The sequence below is a fragment of the Biomphalaria glabrata genome, chromosome 1 (genome assembly GCF_947242115.1).
Source record: "Biomphalaria glabrata chromosome 1, xgBioGlab47.1, whole genome shotgun sequence".
In the NCBI taxonomy this organism is placed as follows: domain Eukaryota; kingdom Metazoa; phylum Mollusca; class Gastropoda; family Planorbidae; genus Biomphalaria; species Biomphalaria glabrata.
In genome coordinates this window covers 62,871,892-62,887,995 of record NC_074711.1, presented here as the reverse complement: position 1 = coordinate 62,887,995, position 16,104 = coordinate 62,871,892, and the positions used below count along the sequence as shown (strand labels likewise).

Sequence of the window (16,104 nt, the reverse complement as noted above, 5' to 3'; positions counted from 1 at the left end):
AAAAATTAGACATTAGATAAAAACTTGAATAAAATAATGTTTTTAAGCACAAATAACAAAACTCGTAAATAATCATATTCAAAAAAAGTTTGAGGACGTGTTGAATCCAACGTAGTTCTTACCCCCCCCCCCCCCACTAACATAGTGTTAGAGAAAGTTCAAAGAGAAAAAGAAGAAACAGGCCCAAACTAAAGTTAAGCTATTTGTGCAGTGGCAACTAGTGCTGACTGACTAAAGGACGCACCTTTTCTCAAATCTGGAGTTTTCACCACGAAAGAGACGCGATAGACTCTAGTCGAGTGATAACCTCTAACCTCTAACCTCCGCAAAAAAAAAAAGGCACTTCCCTGTTTGTGGACATTGAAATAAACAAAACGAATTGTGTGTCCAACATTGAGGGATCTGCTAAGTCATGTGTAGGAATACAGACATCAAAAGCTACAGAGAGCTGTTCACCTGTTCTAAGATCAACAAAGAACTTGAGAGCGTTATAGGACCCTTTAGTGCATAGCTCATGGGCACATTCATTGCAAAGCTCAGATCAGCATTTAATGTCCTAATGGGAGTTAAAAACTCAAGTCAAATAAATCCTACACGAAAAAGATAGTGGAGAGGAAAGAGTACCTAAAAAATTATATTAAATTATATATTTCATACTATTATATTATATTATATTAAATTATATTATATTATATATCCGCCATTTTATTGTAAAACATTTTTATTTCTGTATTTCTAAAGTCAAAAACAGAAATTAACAGATAAAAAAAAAACAAAAAAAAACTGTGAAATCTGTCTTTATCCTAGGATTTCATGCAGGTATCTTTCACATATGTAAATAAAAAAAATGCACCGACCTTAGCAACAGAGCCAAAAAAAAGCAACAAAAAAACTGGTTAAAGTGACGTTGATCTCGAACCAGGCTCTACTTTCTCCCGCCGTCTGCTCCTTCATTAAGTTGGATCAAACTCTTAGGAATCTGACATTGTTTAAATTTCGTTGAATAAATACAATGCAGGAGTTTGAAGAAAGTGTTATTTTATGTGAGAAATGAATTTCTTTGGATGAAAACAATTGATTCTATTGATTTAATTGCGGGATAGTGAGGTCAAAGGTTCGTCACTTGCTCAGGTTGATAGAGGTTTCGACTGAGAGATAATCTCTGTTGGAGAATTTATCTGTGCCGAGCCTGTCCTACACCTGAACAAGGTACTTATGTTTTAAATGTGTTCAATCTGGAACTTATAATACGAGTTAGGAATATGCATATACGTTTTAAAATTTCCAATGCTATCATATTCTTTGGTTTTAAAATTAATTTCCTTTTTCTAGTCTGTTATAGAGTTGTTATATATTTAAACTTCCTTATTATTATTATAACTACATATTTTGCACACAACACACAAAACCGCAACAACCACCAAATAGCCATTAACTATTCTGTAGTCTTGGCAATCAAAAGTTGGGATTTGAAAATCATGGTGAGCAAATGTTCGATTCCGTTAGAAAAAAAACTTTGGACATGTTTTTGAGGGGTGTTAAGACGAACGAATTACATAAGTTATTTTTATAACTAATGAAATAAAACTACAACTTGATGCTAATTTAAGTCCAATGTCATCATGTTATTTCACTTTTCAAGTAGAATAGAAAAACATGTTTTGCCATAATGCTTTTTTTTGTACTAATAGAATAGACTAGTCGAGCCACGTCGCTATTTTGCAGGGTCGGCCTTAAGCCACTGCAACCTATGCGACTGCAGTGGGCCCCGCACTTTCATAGGACCCGAGCTTATTCTACGTGTAAATTATTAAATTAAACCATTTTATAACTTTTAACAGATTTCCATCGGCCTCCTAATTTACCAGGAGCTCCTAGAATCTCCTGAAATTGCAAAATATAAAAAAAAGTCCTGGAAATCTCCGGAAATTATTGAAATCTTTTGAAAACTCATAAAATGTCCTTAAATATATAGACAATTTAATAGGTCATTTTGGGATGTCATTCAATATGGAAAACGCCAATCATACGCGCGATAAAAAAGGCATTATTTCATTATGCAATACCTGTAATTGTGGAATCTGGTGAAAGAAGCTTCACGCGCCTCAAACTAATGAAAAATTACTTATGGTCAACTATTCTCAAAGATAGATTGAAACATTTGGTAATTCTTGCTAATTGTGAATTTTTATGATATACTGTATGACTTCGTTACACGCAAGGCTCGTAAAGTAATTCTGTACGTAGTAAAGAATGAATAAAATGCAAAGACGAATATATTTTCTAATACAAACTCTTAATTTTCACTTATTATCCGTATCCCTACCCAAACTGGACCCCGCGAAGTCCGTTTTGCATAGGGCCCCATAATGGTTAAGTCCGGCCATGCTATTTAGTGACGGGTTGATTCTACTTGTTCTCCCTCTTTTTTTTCGCCGCTTAAGCTACGTGGGGTAACTCTAGTCCGACTTGCAGAAATAAAAGAGTGATTTTTCCATGACTTTTTGGTGGTGTCGGGAACGGTTGAGTCATGAAGAGAATTATATATATAGATTAAACCAGGAATTGAACAGACAGATATTTTTTTGTCTTTAGTATTTAACAAAACTCGACAGACAGCTTTACTATTGAAAAAAAAACATATAGCGACAAATACACACACATACACACATGGGCGTAGCCAGGGGGGGGGGGTTCCTTGGGGTTCAACCCCCCCCCCCCCACCGAAATGAAATCCCCCCCCCCATGCGGGGGGGGGGGGCAACGGAATTAAGTGACTGATTTTTGCTTTCATTTTGTTTATTTTAGGTGAGATTTTAATACTAAATCATCACTTACCACAGCACAGCCGAGGGGGTTTTGAGTTTAAAACCCCCTACCAGGGGGTTTTGAAATTTAAAAAAAAAAACCCTATCAGGGGGTTTTGAGATACAAATCCCTCTACCAGGGGGTTTTGAGTTTAAAACCCCCTACCAGGGGCTTTGAGTTTAAAACCCCCTACAGCGGGTTTTGAGTTTTAAACCCCCTACCAGAGGTTTTTGCAGTTAAATCCCCCTCTTCTATAAAACAAAACAAAAAAATGCAAATAACAATCCCCAAATTCCAACAGCACAGGTAAGGAAGATTTTGATTTTAAAACCCCCTCCTAAATTTACGATATATCCCCTCTTCAATATAAAAAAAGCAAATTACACATTCAAAATTCTATCAGCGTAGCCAAAGGTTTTTTTTCTAGTTTAACCCCCCCCCCCCCTCCAGTTGAGGTTTGAAGCTAAAAAGTACCTCTTCAATATAAAAAAAAAGCAAATCACACACTATAAAATCTATGAGCGTAGCCAAAGGGGTTTTGAGTTGGCATTTTCTTTAAAGTTTAAAACCCCTCCAGATGGTTTTGAGTTTAAAATTCCCCACAGAGCGTTTAGAGTTGAAAACCTCTCTCTTCAATATTATTTTAAAGCAAACTACAGTCACCAAATTTTATGATCGTAGCTAAATGGGGTTTTGAATAAAAAAAACAACAAAAAAAAACTCCAGAGATTTTTTAGTTTAAAACCCCTCAACAGATGATTTGACGAAAAAACTTTCCTTTTCGATATAAAATCTAAAGCGAAATACAGGCATGTAATTCCAAGAGCGTAGTCAAGAAAGGTTACAAATTTCTACCAGTGGCTTGGGCTCCATTAATAGGCCGAAAGTGTGAATAGTCTTCTGCCGAAATTGAAAAACATTAAATGTGGCTCAACAAAGATGGCTAAGACAGATTTTAGGAGTCAGTTATACAGATCGGGTCTAAATCAAAGTCGAATCCTTAGTAAGGTTGTGACAGAGCGTCAAATGAGGTTTGGCGGGACATGTTCTCCGACAAAATGAATTACGCAAAATAAGAGTTGCGGAAACAGCTTGCCGGAAAATGCGCCGAACGGCGCGAGAGGGTCTAAGTCAGTAAGAATAGCACATTAGGTTTTTGAAATAAAACTTTTTAATAGCAAGATAATGCACTGTAGATACCTCAGAATATGCATTTTGTTGGCTTTCAATACCAAAAATAGTGCTTCGCCCCGCGCTGGGGGAGCGCTGCTAGCTCCCCCAGACCCCTTCACTGGCAAGGGCGGGGAGTCTACAATAAACAATAAACGTCTTCCGAAAGGGTCAGAATGTAATAAAGATTAATTATGTACACACACACACATATATTTTTTTCCCGCCGGGGGGGGGCGTTGGGGGGATTCCCCCCGCTCCCCCCCCCCCCCCCGAAAACAAATCCTGGCTACGCCCATTCATACACACATAGAAAAAGAGAGGGAGAGGGGGGTTAGTACGTATTTAAAGTTTTAAAAAAGTTTGACATTAAAAAAAAAGATTTGAAATTTTTACCGCTTGGCAAGGGTTTCGTCACTTTAGTCGTTCAACATTGGGCGTACATTCAACATTGGGTGTACATTCAACATTGGGCGTACATTCAACATTGGGTGTATATCTTATTTCATTCAAACCTTTCTGTGAACTCCAAGCTATCATACCCTGTTTCCACATTAATTCATTTAGACCAGTGGTGGCCAACCTAAGGCGCATGCGCCACCTTTGGCGCATATCACCCTGAGAAAAAAAAGGATAATAACCGATTTCTAAAAAAAAAAAAAAAAAGGATCCACGGGAATTTAATTTACTAACTATTACCATGGCCTAATTGACCGCAATATTATTATAAGTAATCAGACCATGGAACATAGGGCCTCAGTAAAAACATGTCACTTTCCAAGGTCTCTTGCTAGTTGTTTAATGGCTTCCCAGCTCTTTCCTGTCCTCTCAGCTTCAACTAGTACACTGCGTTGCCACGTTCTTTTTGGTCTTCCTCTATGTCTTGTGCACTGGGGTTTCCACTCTAGGGTCGTATAGCTCTGTTGTTGGTATCTTTTCTATGGGTAATTGTTAGCATTGCAATTTCATTGTGAATATGTATGCTCTTTCTTAGTTAGCTTTGGACGTTTTTTATGTTACCTATCTAAGCTTTTTGTTATTAGAAAAAAAAGATAATTTCAACATTTTTGAAGAACTTATTGGCCTTAAGTAACTTTAGGAAAATGCCAGATGGTCAGACATATTTGAGGACGTAAAGTCATGTCTAGGAAATTGTCAATCAAATAAATTAAACTAAAGTAAACTAAATTGCAAGTGACTGGTAGAGTTACTGGAACTATAATCTTGCTTAAAAGAATATGAGATTCCCTAGCGAGATTTTGTGTTTTATACACTAAGAGGTAGTGTTTTGAATAAAATTAGGAAAAAAGTGTTCATCAATTATAATTAGTCTATAGGTCATACAAAAATAATAAATGAAAATTATAAATGCAAACTAAAATGTTTTAACTATGACAGACTTAATAAGTAAAGATAATTTCATTTTTCTTAAATGCTCTCCACTACTATTTACAAATGTGTATAACAAACCAAATATGTATATATTATCATACTTTAAAAAACTGAAACTTTAAAAAAAATTGAAGTGGCCCATTTGAATAAAAAAAACCAAATAAATTGGCGCACGGAAGCAAAAAGTTGACCACCCCTGATTTAAACCTTTCGGTTTTTCTGTTCATCAACGTGTGGACTAAGACTAAGACTAAGACTGCTTTATTGATCCTTACGGAACTTTGTTGTGATTACAAGGACTCGTTTCTCATATAAAGACAACACAACAGAAAAATACACATAAATACAACAGACAACATAAAGAGTTCATTCAGCGACTACACACAGGCATCTTGGTGCATTTCATGTTCCCTGATCAATGAGTGGCGGTGATAGAGTCTGACAGAGTGAGGTACGAACGAGTTTTTGTACCGCTCCGTTCTTGTTTTGATTGACAGCAGTCGCCCACTTCGCGACGACCTGGCGTAGTTCTGATGGAGCGGGTGGCCGTTGTATTCCAAGATTTTTTCGATTTTTCTTAGGCACGTTTGTTCAAAACTTGTTGACTCCAAGCTGTCCTGCCTTGTTTCCACAATGTTTTATTTAGACCGTGGTCTGCTTTTGAGTTTTTGTCATTTTTTTTCCCCGAAGTACATCGATCGATTGTCTAGTTCAGTGATTCCCAAAGTGGTCTATATAGACCCCCAGGGGTCTACGAAGACTTCCAAGGGGTCTACGAAAGTGAAAAAACAAATTGGGGGTCTATGAGATGTCCACGGGGGTCTACGATAATAGATTTCATTTAAGTATTTTAACCACGTTGTGACTTTAATATTTACATATTAATTTAATTCTTCACACTAACATATAATGTGTGCATAAGTTAATCCTTTAAATATTTATCCTGCTATTCAAACGAAAAATTGTTGTGTATTTAATTTCAATAATTATTTAAATAACTTAATTTTGTCTACATGTAAGTAATGTTTAGCAAAAAGAAATGTAAACTGTATAGCGTTGATTATTTAAAATTGTTCATTCCTTCCTTATCAAACATGCCATTGCCTTTTTATGACGATATGAAACTAATTACGCTTGAGAATCAACTGAGACAATGTCACCCTGATAAAAAAAAATTAGAAAAACTTTCGAACATTCAAATTCAAAGATAAAGTTCAGAATAGACCCACAAAATCTCTTCGACATCATATAGAGAAGATGATGGTTTGTGGGTGTCTTACACTATCTGTTTACTTATAGCAAAATAGGCGCTTGACTACCGAACCTGGGCTCCTGGATTCGAATCTCTGTGAATTTTTAATTTCATGATTTTTAAGGCTCCCCTGGGTCCACCCAACTCTAATGGGTACCTGACTTATGTTAGGAAAAGTAAAGGCGGTTGGTCGTTGTGCTGCCCACATGACACCATGCTCGTTAACCGTTGGCCACAGAAACATATAATCTTAACACCATCACAAGGTCTGAAAGGGAAACTTCACTTTGTTATGACAAAACACGTAAAACATTAAAGGTAAAACATTGATTTTACCAGCCGTTGTAGTAGTAAACACTGTTTTACACAAACCTACATCTGATATTATTAAAAGAATTGCTTTAAGCAACACTACAGTTCAAGGACACGTCGGTGGCATGAGTTATAAAATATTAAAAGCTTATTATTATTTGCAAACGACATATATACAGTTTGGGATCTGCGGTGTCATAGGCCATGACAGGGTGTAGTGATGTGTGTTGCAAACTGCATTAGGGTCGCCGTCTCCTTATTTTTATTCAGGATTGACCCACAAAACCTTTCCCATGTTTGAATATAGTTGCAAGGCAGGAGAGTTTTGAATTCAGTTTTACTTCGGCTAGGTGGGTAGCCAGCCAAGGCTAATGCGCCCTTCATGCTTGACGCTTACTGGCTTTGCCCCTTCTCCTGTTAGTGATAACATGTTTGCGGACTCAATATATATCTTGAAAGATCAAGAAATACGCCAGAAACTGCTCTTTGCGAAAACTTTATTAATTAATTAATTTAATGTTTGAAGCACTACTTCATAGAACAACAAATTCCTATTTGAAACATAACATCTGTAGCAACGGATGATAAGCCTGCAAAAAGACATTTCCAGTTTGTTTGGTGATTCCAGCAGTACATATTAATTTTTATTTTAATTGGTTTCAATTTGAATTTTATCAATACAAAAAAAAGATAGATCTCTATAATTGAATATGTAGCTTTAAATTACTTTTTCACTTTTCAACTTACTACAGATAGAAATTAGTTGTAAAACAATGTTGATGAATTTGAAAAAAAATTTGCAAGTTAAACAGGGGGTCTACCGAAAACCAGAAAACAAGGCAAGGGGTCTACGAGAGAAAAAAGTTTGGGAACCACTGGTCTAGTTCGTTGAACTTGCATTGAAAGTTTTTATCAAATCACTCTGTCTGACTGTCTGTTTGCCTGTCTGGTACAATTATTTTTCACGTTATTTCTTTCACACCCATTCTCGGATAAACTTGAAACTTTATTCAATTATTTGTTGTACCTAAAAAAAAAATTAATCAATGACAAAATTAACTACTTACGTAATTAATTATTGGTAATTAATTATATTTCTTATGTATCGAAATAGGGAAATAAATGCTACTTAATGAGAAATGTAACTGCAAATAGGGAGTTATTCCCCTTTTAACATTTTATACCCATTTTTCTCTCACTTTCCATTCTCGGATCAAGTTGAAATAGTGCATAATTACTTATAGACGATGACAATAAAAGATTCAATAAAAAAAAACCCAGTTAGTTAATCATTTAATAGGAATACATTTTGTTTAATAAGGAGCTTATTCCTGTAGTATTGAGATATATGGCAGTGATTTCTGCGGTTTTTTCCCTTAGATAAGATTTGTTTTAGAAATAAAAGATTAATAAAATATTTTGCTTGTTTTTAACTTTAGCTTTACTTCTTGTTCTCTGGTATTGTGTATCTTTCTTTTGTTTTCTCTGTTCTTTTGTTTTCTCTGTTCTTTTGTTTTCTCTGTTCTTTTGTTTTCTCTGTTCTTTTGTTTTCTTTGTTCTTTTGTTTTCTCTGTTCTTTTGTTTTCTCTGTTCTTTTGTTTTCTTTGTTCTTTTGTTTTCTCTGTTCTTTTGTTTTCTCTGTTCTTTTGTTTTCTCTGTTCTTTTGTTTTCTCTGTTCTTTTGTTTTCTCTGTTCTTTTGTTTTCTCTGTTCTTTTGTTTTCTTTGTTCTTTTGTTTTCTCTGTTCTTTTGTTTTCTCTGTTCTTTTGTTTTCTCTGTTCTTTTGTTTTCTCTGTTCTTTTGTTTTCTTTGTTCTTTTGTTTTCTCTGTTCTTTTGTTTTCTCTGTTCTTTTGTTTTCTCTGTTCTTTTGTTTTCTTTGTTCTTTTGTTTTCTCTGTTCTTTTGTTTTCTTTGTTCTTTTGTTTTCTCTGTTCTTTTGTTTTCTTTGTTCTTTTGTTTTCTCTGTTCTTTTGTTTTCTCTGTTCTTTTGTTTTCTCTGTTCTTTTGTTTTCTCTGTTCTTTTGTTTTCTCTGTTTTTTTTTCTCTGTTCTTTTGTTTTCTTTGTTCTTTTGTTTTCTCTGTTCTTTTGTTTTCTCTGTTCTTTTGTTTTCTCTGTTCTTTTGTTTTCTTTGTTCTTTTGTTTTCTCTGTTCTTTTGTTTTCTCTGTTCTTTTGTTTTCTCTGTTCTTTTGTTTTCTTTGTTCTTTTGTTTTCTCTGTTCTTTTGTTTTCTCTGTTCTTTTGTTTTCTCTGTTCTTTTGTTTTCTCTGTTCTTTTGTTTTCTTTGTTCTTTTGTTTTCTCTGTTCTTTTGTTTTCTCTGTTCTTTTGTTTTCTTTGTTCTTTTGTTTTCTTTGTTCTTTTGTTTTCTCTGTTTTTTTTTCTCTGTTCTTTTGTTTTCTTTGTTCTTTTGTTTTCTCTGTTCTTTTGTTTTCTCTGTTCTTTTGTTTTCTCTGTTCTTTTGTTTTCTTTGTTCTTTTGTTTTCTCTGTTCTTTTGTTTTCTCTGTTCTTTTGTTTTCTCTGTTCTTTAGTTTTCTCTGTTCTTTTGTTTTCTCTGTTCTTTTGTTTTCTCTGTTCTTTTGTTTTCTCTGTTCTTTTGTTTTCTCTGTTCTTTTGTTTTCTCTGTTCTTTTGTTTTCTCTGTTCTTTTGTTTTCTTTGTTCTTTTGTTTTCTCTGTTCTTTTGTTTTCTTTTCTTTTGTTTTCTTTGTTCTTTTGTTTTCTCTGTTCTTTTGTTTTCTCTGTTCTTTTGTTTTCTCTGTTCTTTTGTTTTCTTTGTTCTTTTGTTTTCTCTCTTCTTTTGTTTTCTCTGTTCTTTTGTTTTCTCTGTTCTTTTGTTTTCTCTGTTCTTTTGTTTTCTCTGTTCTTTTGTTTTCTCTGTTCTTTTGTTTTCTCTGTTCTTTTGTTTTCTCTGTTCTTTTGTTTTCTCTGTTCTTTTGTTTTCTCTGTTCTTTTGTTTTCTCTGTTCTTTTGTTTTCTCTGTTCTTTTGTTTTCTCTGTTCTTTTGTTTTCTCTGTTCTTTTGTTTTCTCTGTTCTTTTAGTTTTCTCTGTTCTTTTGTTTTTTTAAAGTTAAATGTAATATTTGCCTACAAGACATCTCACACTATCACTTCTCTCCCGCTCTCCCAACTCTCAGCCTTAATAAATAATCTTATTGACACTATTCTTATACTTTTCAGTTCTTTTTCGAAGTATTTGTTAAGTTCTATATTTTTGGTACTAGGCCCTTTTTTTATCTTGCAAATCGTAATGCTTGCATAATATTTTGACCCTACCCTATTTTATTTCGTTATTTCTTTATTTTTTTATTTTGCACTTTTAATAAAATTGAACTCATTTAAATAATCCTCCTTTTGGACAGTGTAATTTTTTCTACTATATGTTAGTCCTACATTTCATAAAAACGGCCCGCTTTAAAACGCCCTCCAAAAATCTCTCACTTCTGCCCTGTGAATCTATATCCCTTTTCTATACCCCCCACCCTTTAGAAACGTGCATTTGTAGCATCTGTTACAGTTAACTTGTACGACCCGCTTTATAACGTTACTTCTGCCATTTACTTCTTGCCTGTGAGCTCGATTACTAGCTAACTCACCCTCCCCCACTTTATGCCTTAGAAAATAGTCTGACACACAATGTCTGGGTTTTCTTTAGGGTTTGTTTTTTTTAGCTCTCTACCAAAATATTTCAATAGCTCTCTAATGCGTGCCTACTTCTTATTAGAAACAAGAAAAACATTTTTCTAAAATACATTTTAAAAAAAAGACAATATACCTCTATTATACATCTTAAATTTAATAAAAGGTTTAAAAAATAATAATATTTTAAAAAATATTAGCTGAAAACGGGTATCGAACTCGTGACTTTGACACCGACAGCTTCTTAAACGAACGGTTCTATCAATTAGACTAGAGGGCATTGCATCAGAAAGTAATTATGAAGTTCTGACTTGAATAGAGGTATTATAAAAAAGGTTTATTTTATTTGATGTCTGCTACACCTTTCCCGCCAAGGAGATATTTAGCATGGAAGGAAGTTTAATCTTGTACTTTTTGATACGTTAGCTGAAAAAAATCATATTGGATCGAAATCGCGAATAACAAGATTAAGGTGTGTAGCCTTGTGTGTTGCCACACAAACTCAGAGGCGGCCTCCGTGGGAGACGTATCCCTGGTCGACTGAGGATGGCATCGAGCAGGGTATGAAACCGAGACAGTAGAGATAATCAGTCCTGCGTGCTAACCGCACGACTAGGCATTGCTCTTAATCTAATGACAAACTGGTTACAAACTAATAGCCTACTATTGATAATATACCTACACATTACGGAATGACAACTACCGGATACGTACAATATGTCAGAAGAGCGATTTTAGATAATCTTTTGGTATTGAGCATTTTCATTTAGGCCTAAATGGAACTAGAATGAGGATGTAAGTCTATCTAAATTAAACTACTAATTTAGCACTCTCAATATCTATATCTACTAGATATAGATCTAAAATATATATTTGGGATAATGTAAATGTAATTTAGATAAGATTTATATAAAAAACACTAGATAATCAATTAATAGACTAATTGCAATATGAAATATTAAAATAGTAGATTAGTTTTAGTATTTTATAACATTGCAATATTGACATATTGACAATCTAGACTTTAGAAATAAAAATCTACACTTTAAGCCTAGAAATTAAAATTATAGATCTTGATCTAGTCTAAATCATGGCTGTCTGGTAGTGCGGTTTGCGCGCTGGACTGTCGTTTGGATTCATCTATGGTCCCAGGTTCAAACCCTGCCCGCTCCCATCCCCCGTCGTTCTACGGGAGGTTTGGACTACAACTCTGAAGGAACATCCGAAACATGTAAAACAACAAACATTCCAAACTAGACCAAGAAATTTTAAATCTAGATTCTATAATGATTTTAATTAGAACTTAAAATCTAAATCTAGTTTTAAAAATCTAGCTCTAGTATAAGAAAAAAAATCTAGATCTAGTGTAAAAAATCTAGCTCTAATATAAAACAAAATCTAGATCTAGTGTAAAAAATCTAGATTAGATCTAAATCTAGCTATTATGTCTTTTTAAAATGCGAGTAACATTACGAGGTTTAATAAACATTACTATACCGAGTTGTTTTAGCATTTAAAGAATTTATTCCATATGACGTCAAAGGAAAAAAATCCACTACGTCACACGTCCTAGTTAAACTAAAAAATGTCATCTATACGAGCAGCTTGTCGAGTGTTCATAGACATTGGTGTGCCGAGTGAGATCTTTTAGCATCTCATTTGAAGAATTAACTCCATATGACGTCAAAGGTAAAAAATTCCATTACGTCACACGTCCTAGTTAGACTAAAAAAATTTCATCTTTACGAGCAGCTTCTCGAGGGATCATAGACATTGGTGCACCGAGTTTGTTCTTTTAGCATTTCATTTGATGGGCTAGTTAGACTTTATATATATATATATATATATATATATATATATATATATATATATATATATATATATATATATATCATGGGCGTAGCCAGGGGGGGGTTCTTGGGGTTCAAACCCCCCCCGAAATGAAATCCCCCCCCCCCCGCAGAGGGGGGACGGAATTAAGTGACTGATTTTTGCTTTCATTTTGTTTATTTTAGGTGATATTTTAATACTAAATCATCACTTACCACAGCACAGCCGAGGCAGTTTTGAGTTAAAAACCCTCTACCAGGGGGTTTTGAGTTTAAATCCCCCTACCAGGGGGTTTTGAGATTTTAAAAACCCCTATCAGGGGGTTTTGAGATACAAATCCCTCTACCAGGGGGCTTTGAGTTTAAAACCCCCTACAGGGGATTTTGAATTTTAAACCCCCTACCAGAGGTTTTTGCAGTTAAATCCCTTCTTCTATAAAACAAAACAAAAAAAATGCAAACAACAATCCCCAAATTCCAACAGCACAGTTGAGGATGATTTTTATTTTAAAACCCCATCCAAAATTTACAATAACCCCATCTTCAATATAAAAAAAGCAAATTACACACTCAAAATTCTATGAGCGTAGCCAAAGGGGTTTTGAGTTTAACCCATCTCCCCCTTCCAGTTGGGGTTTGAAGCTAAAAAGTACCTCTTCAATGTAAAAATAAAAAAAAAGCAAATTACACACTATAAAATCTATGAGCGTAGCCAAAGGGGTTTTGAGTTTAAATCCCCCTCCTCCATATTGCTTTTTCTTTAAAGTTTTAAACCCCTCCAGATGGTTTTGAGTTTAAAATTCCCCTACAGAGCGTTTAGAGTTGAAAACCTCTCTCTTCAATATTATTTTAAAGCAAACTACAGTCACCAAATTCTATGATCGTAGCTAAATGGGGTTTTGAATTAAAAACAAAACAAAACAAATACTCAGAGATTTTTTAGTTTAAAACCCCTCAACAGATGATTTGACGAAAAAACTTTCCTTTTCGATATAAAATCTAAAGCGAAATACATGCATGTAATTCCAAGAGCGTAGTCAAGAAAGGTTACAAATTTCAACCAGTGGCTTGGGCTCCATTAATTAAGTGTGAATAGTCTTCTGCCGAAATTGAAAATCATTAAATGTGTCTCAAAAAAGATGGCTAAGACAGATTTTAGGAGTCAGTCATAGAGATCGGGTCTAAATCAAAGAAATCATATGCCGAACTGGGAGTCGAATCCTTAGTAAGGTTGTGACAGAGCGTCGCATGAGGTTTTGCGGGACATGTTTTCCGACAAAATGAATTACGCAAAATAAGAGTTGCGGAAACAGCTTGCCGGAAAATGCGCCGAACGGCGCGAGAGGGTTTAAGTCAGTAAGAATAGCACATTAGGTTTTTGAAATAAAACTTTTTAATAGCAAGATAATGCACTGTAGATACCTCAGAATATGCATTTTGTTGGCTTTCAATACCAGAAATAGTGCTCGGCGGCGGGGCTTCGCCCCGCGCTGGGGGAGCGCTGCGAACTCCCCCTGACCCCTCTTGCTAGCAAGGGCGGGGAGTCTACAATAAACAATAAACGTCTTCCGAAATGGTCAGAATGTAATAAAGATTAATTATGTACACACACACACACACACATATATATTTATATACCCCCCCCCCAAAACCCTCCCCGAAAAAAAATCCTGGCTACGCCCATGATATATATATATATATATATATATATATATATATATATATATATATATATATATATATATATATATATATATATATATATATATATATATATATATATATATATATATATATATATTTAAAAGGATTAAAGACGCTTTTTTTTTGGGTTTGTCTGTCAGTCTTCTGTCTGTCCGTTATGTTAATAGCGAGAAAAAAAAAGACTAAAAGCTATTGGAGATCTGATTAAAATTTAATTTCCCTTCCGAAACATCGCATTAGTTTTAAGTTTCTATAATAGATTGTTCCGGATGTTTATATATTTATAGTGAGAGAAAATAAGAATTCCAAATTAATCAAATGCCGTTAATTAAATTTGTGGGATTGTCTGTTATGAAAATTAGATGTACCATAGCCTTATGGAGATTTTTTTCAAACCATACTTTGGTGTTAGGAAGTTGTTTTCCTTAAAAATCGGAGCATAATATTAACAATAATTAGATTTTCTAACGTTTTTGCAAGAAAGTTAAATGTAGCGTATGAGAGAAGTGCAATTTTACATAAATAGAGTTAAACTATTTTTCATAAAAAATCCGGAACAACCAATTTTCGTAAATGAGAAAATTTTTTGTTTTATTTATTAGAAGAGGGATTTCAAACATTTATTAGCGTTATTAGATTTTTCATAAAAATTCGGATCACTTTTGGCGACGATTTGTAAGACAGTTAAGGTAATGTAGGTCGATTCTTTTTCAAAACAAAATCCGGACATTATTTACCGATTAAACAGCTTTTATTATGTTTCGGCAAGAAAGGTACTGTAAAATAAGTCTAAAAATTGATTTTCAATAATCGTTTCTAGTAAATTACTTTCTTATTTTAAAATCCTGAATGACCTATTGTCGATATTTTTGAAAAAAATATAATTATTTGACATAAAATTGTTTTAAATTAAAAATTCGGAACAATTGATATTGATAAATAAACTATAGTGACGTAGTGTCAAAGAATATAAGTGTAATATTAGTCAATTATGCGATTTCAAACAATCATTTGACAATTTATTTTTTATAAAACAATATCCGGAACTACTTTATAGTTAATGAAATATAAATCAGTATAGATATTTTTATTTAGCATTTATATACTATTTACATTAAAAAACCGGAACAATATATTAAAGATCATGTGTTTCTTGCAACGTTTAAGCATGGAAATAAAATCTAATATAAGTTAGAAGAGCAAACAAATATTCCTTGGCATTGATTTGTTTTTCACAAAACATCCGGAACAATCTATTATAGATACTTAAAACTATTGCAATATTTCTGAATGAAAAATTAAAGGTTAAATCAGATTTACAATAGCCTCTAGTGTTGTTTGTTAATCTAATCGTGACGGACAGACCGGCCAACAGACAAAACGCACAAAAATAATCTTCTTTTATTCGGATGGGGGCACTAAACAAAAAATAAATAAAATCTGATTTTTTAAAAAAGTTTAAGAAATTGGTTTAGCAACTGCACATGTTGCGACGTTACGCTACTGCACGAAAGTCGCTGCATAATAATACCATTTTAAAAAATGTGCGTGATATTTACATACAAAATGCATTATTAGCCTTTATAAACAAACAAAAATGTTTTCTTTTAATTTTAGCAGCTAGTTGACCAGAAAAAATACCTTTAACTATTATTTATATTTGTTGTGAACATTTCTTGTACATTTTATAAATACATTTGTCTCAGTGATACTGAAAATACACAAAAAAAAAATAGTCCATCTTTGTTAGCATATTGTAACATTGCCTCCCTTACATTTACCTAATTGTTTTAGAATTGGTGTATTTTTATGAAAAAATCGCTTGCATAATTAATTTTATAAATTAAACGGTTTGCTTTTAGAAAACCAAAAGTAGCCGTTGCACCTAAACTTTTCAAGCTGCATTTAATGATGAAATAATATTTTTCATATCTCTTTTAGTTTTCGAGATCTGAGTGTGACAGACGAACAGACGGACAGACGGACATTTTGCACAAACCTAAT

At 33.7% G+C, this 16,104-nt stretch overlaps 1 protein-coding gene across 2 annotated transcripts in view; it reads left to right on the top strand.

The window, feature by feature from the left end:
- The first annotated feature begins 936 nt into the window (after nt 1-936).
- Nucleotides 937-16,104, top strand: part of LOC106060384 (ferric-chelate reductase 1-like) — a 39,125-nt gene continuing 23,957 nt past the window's right edge. The window contains exon 1 of one of the 2 annotated variants that reach the window (XM_056006740.1): nt 937-1,209. The gene's annotated coding sequence lies outside the window, so the exon portion shown is untranslated. The remainder of the gene's footprint in view (nt 1,210-16,104) is intronic. The other variant, XM_056006734.1, reaches the window with a different exon arrangement.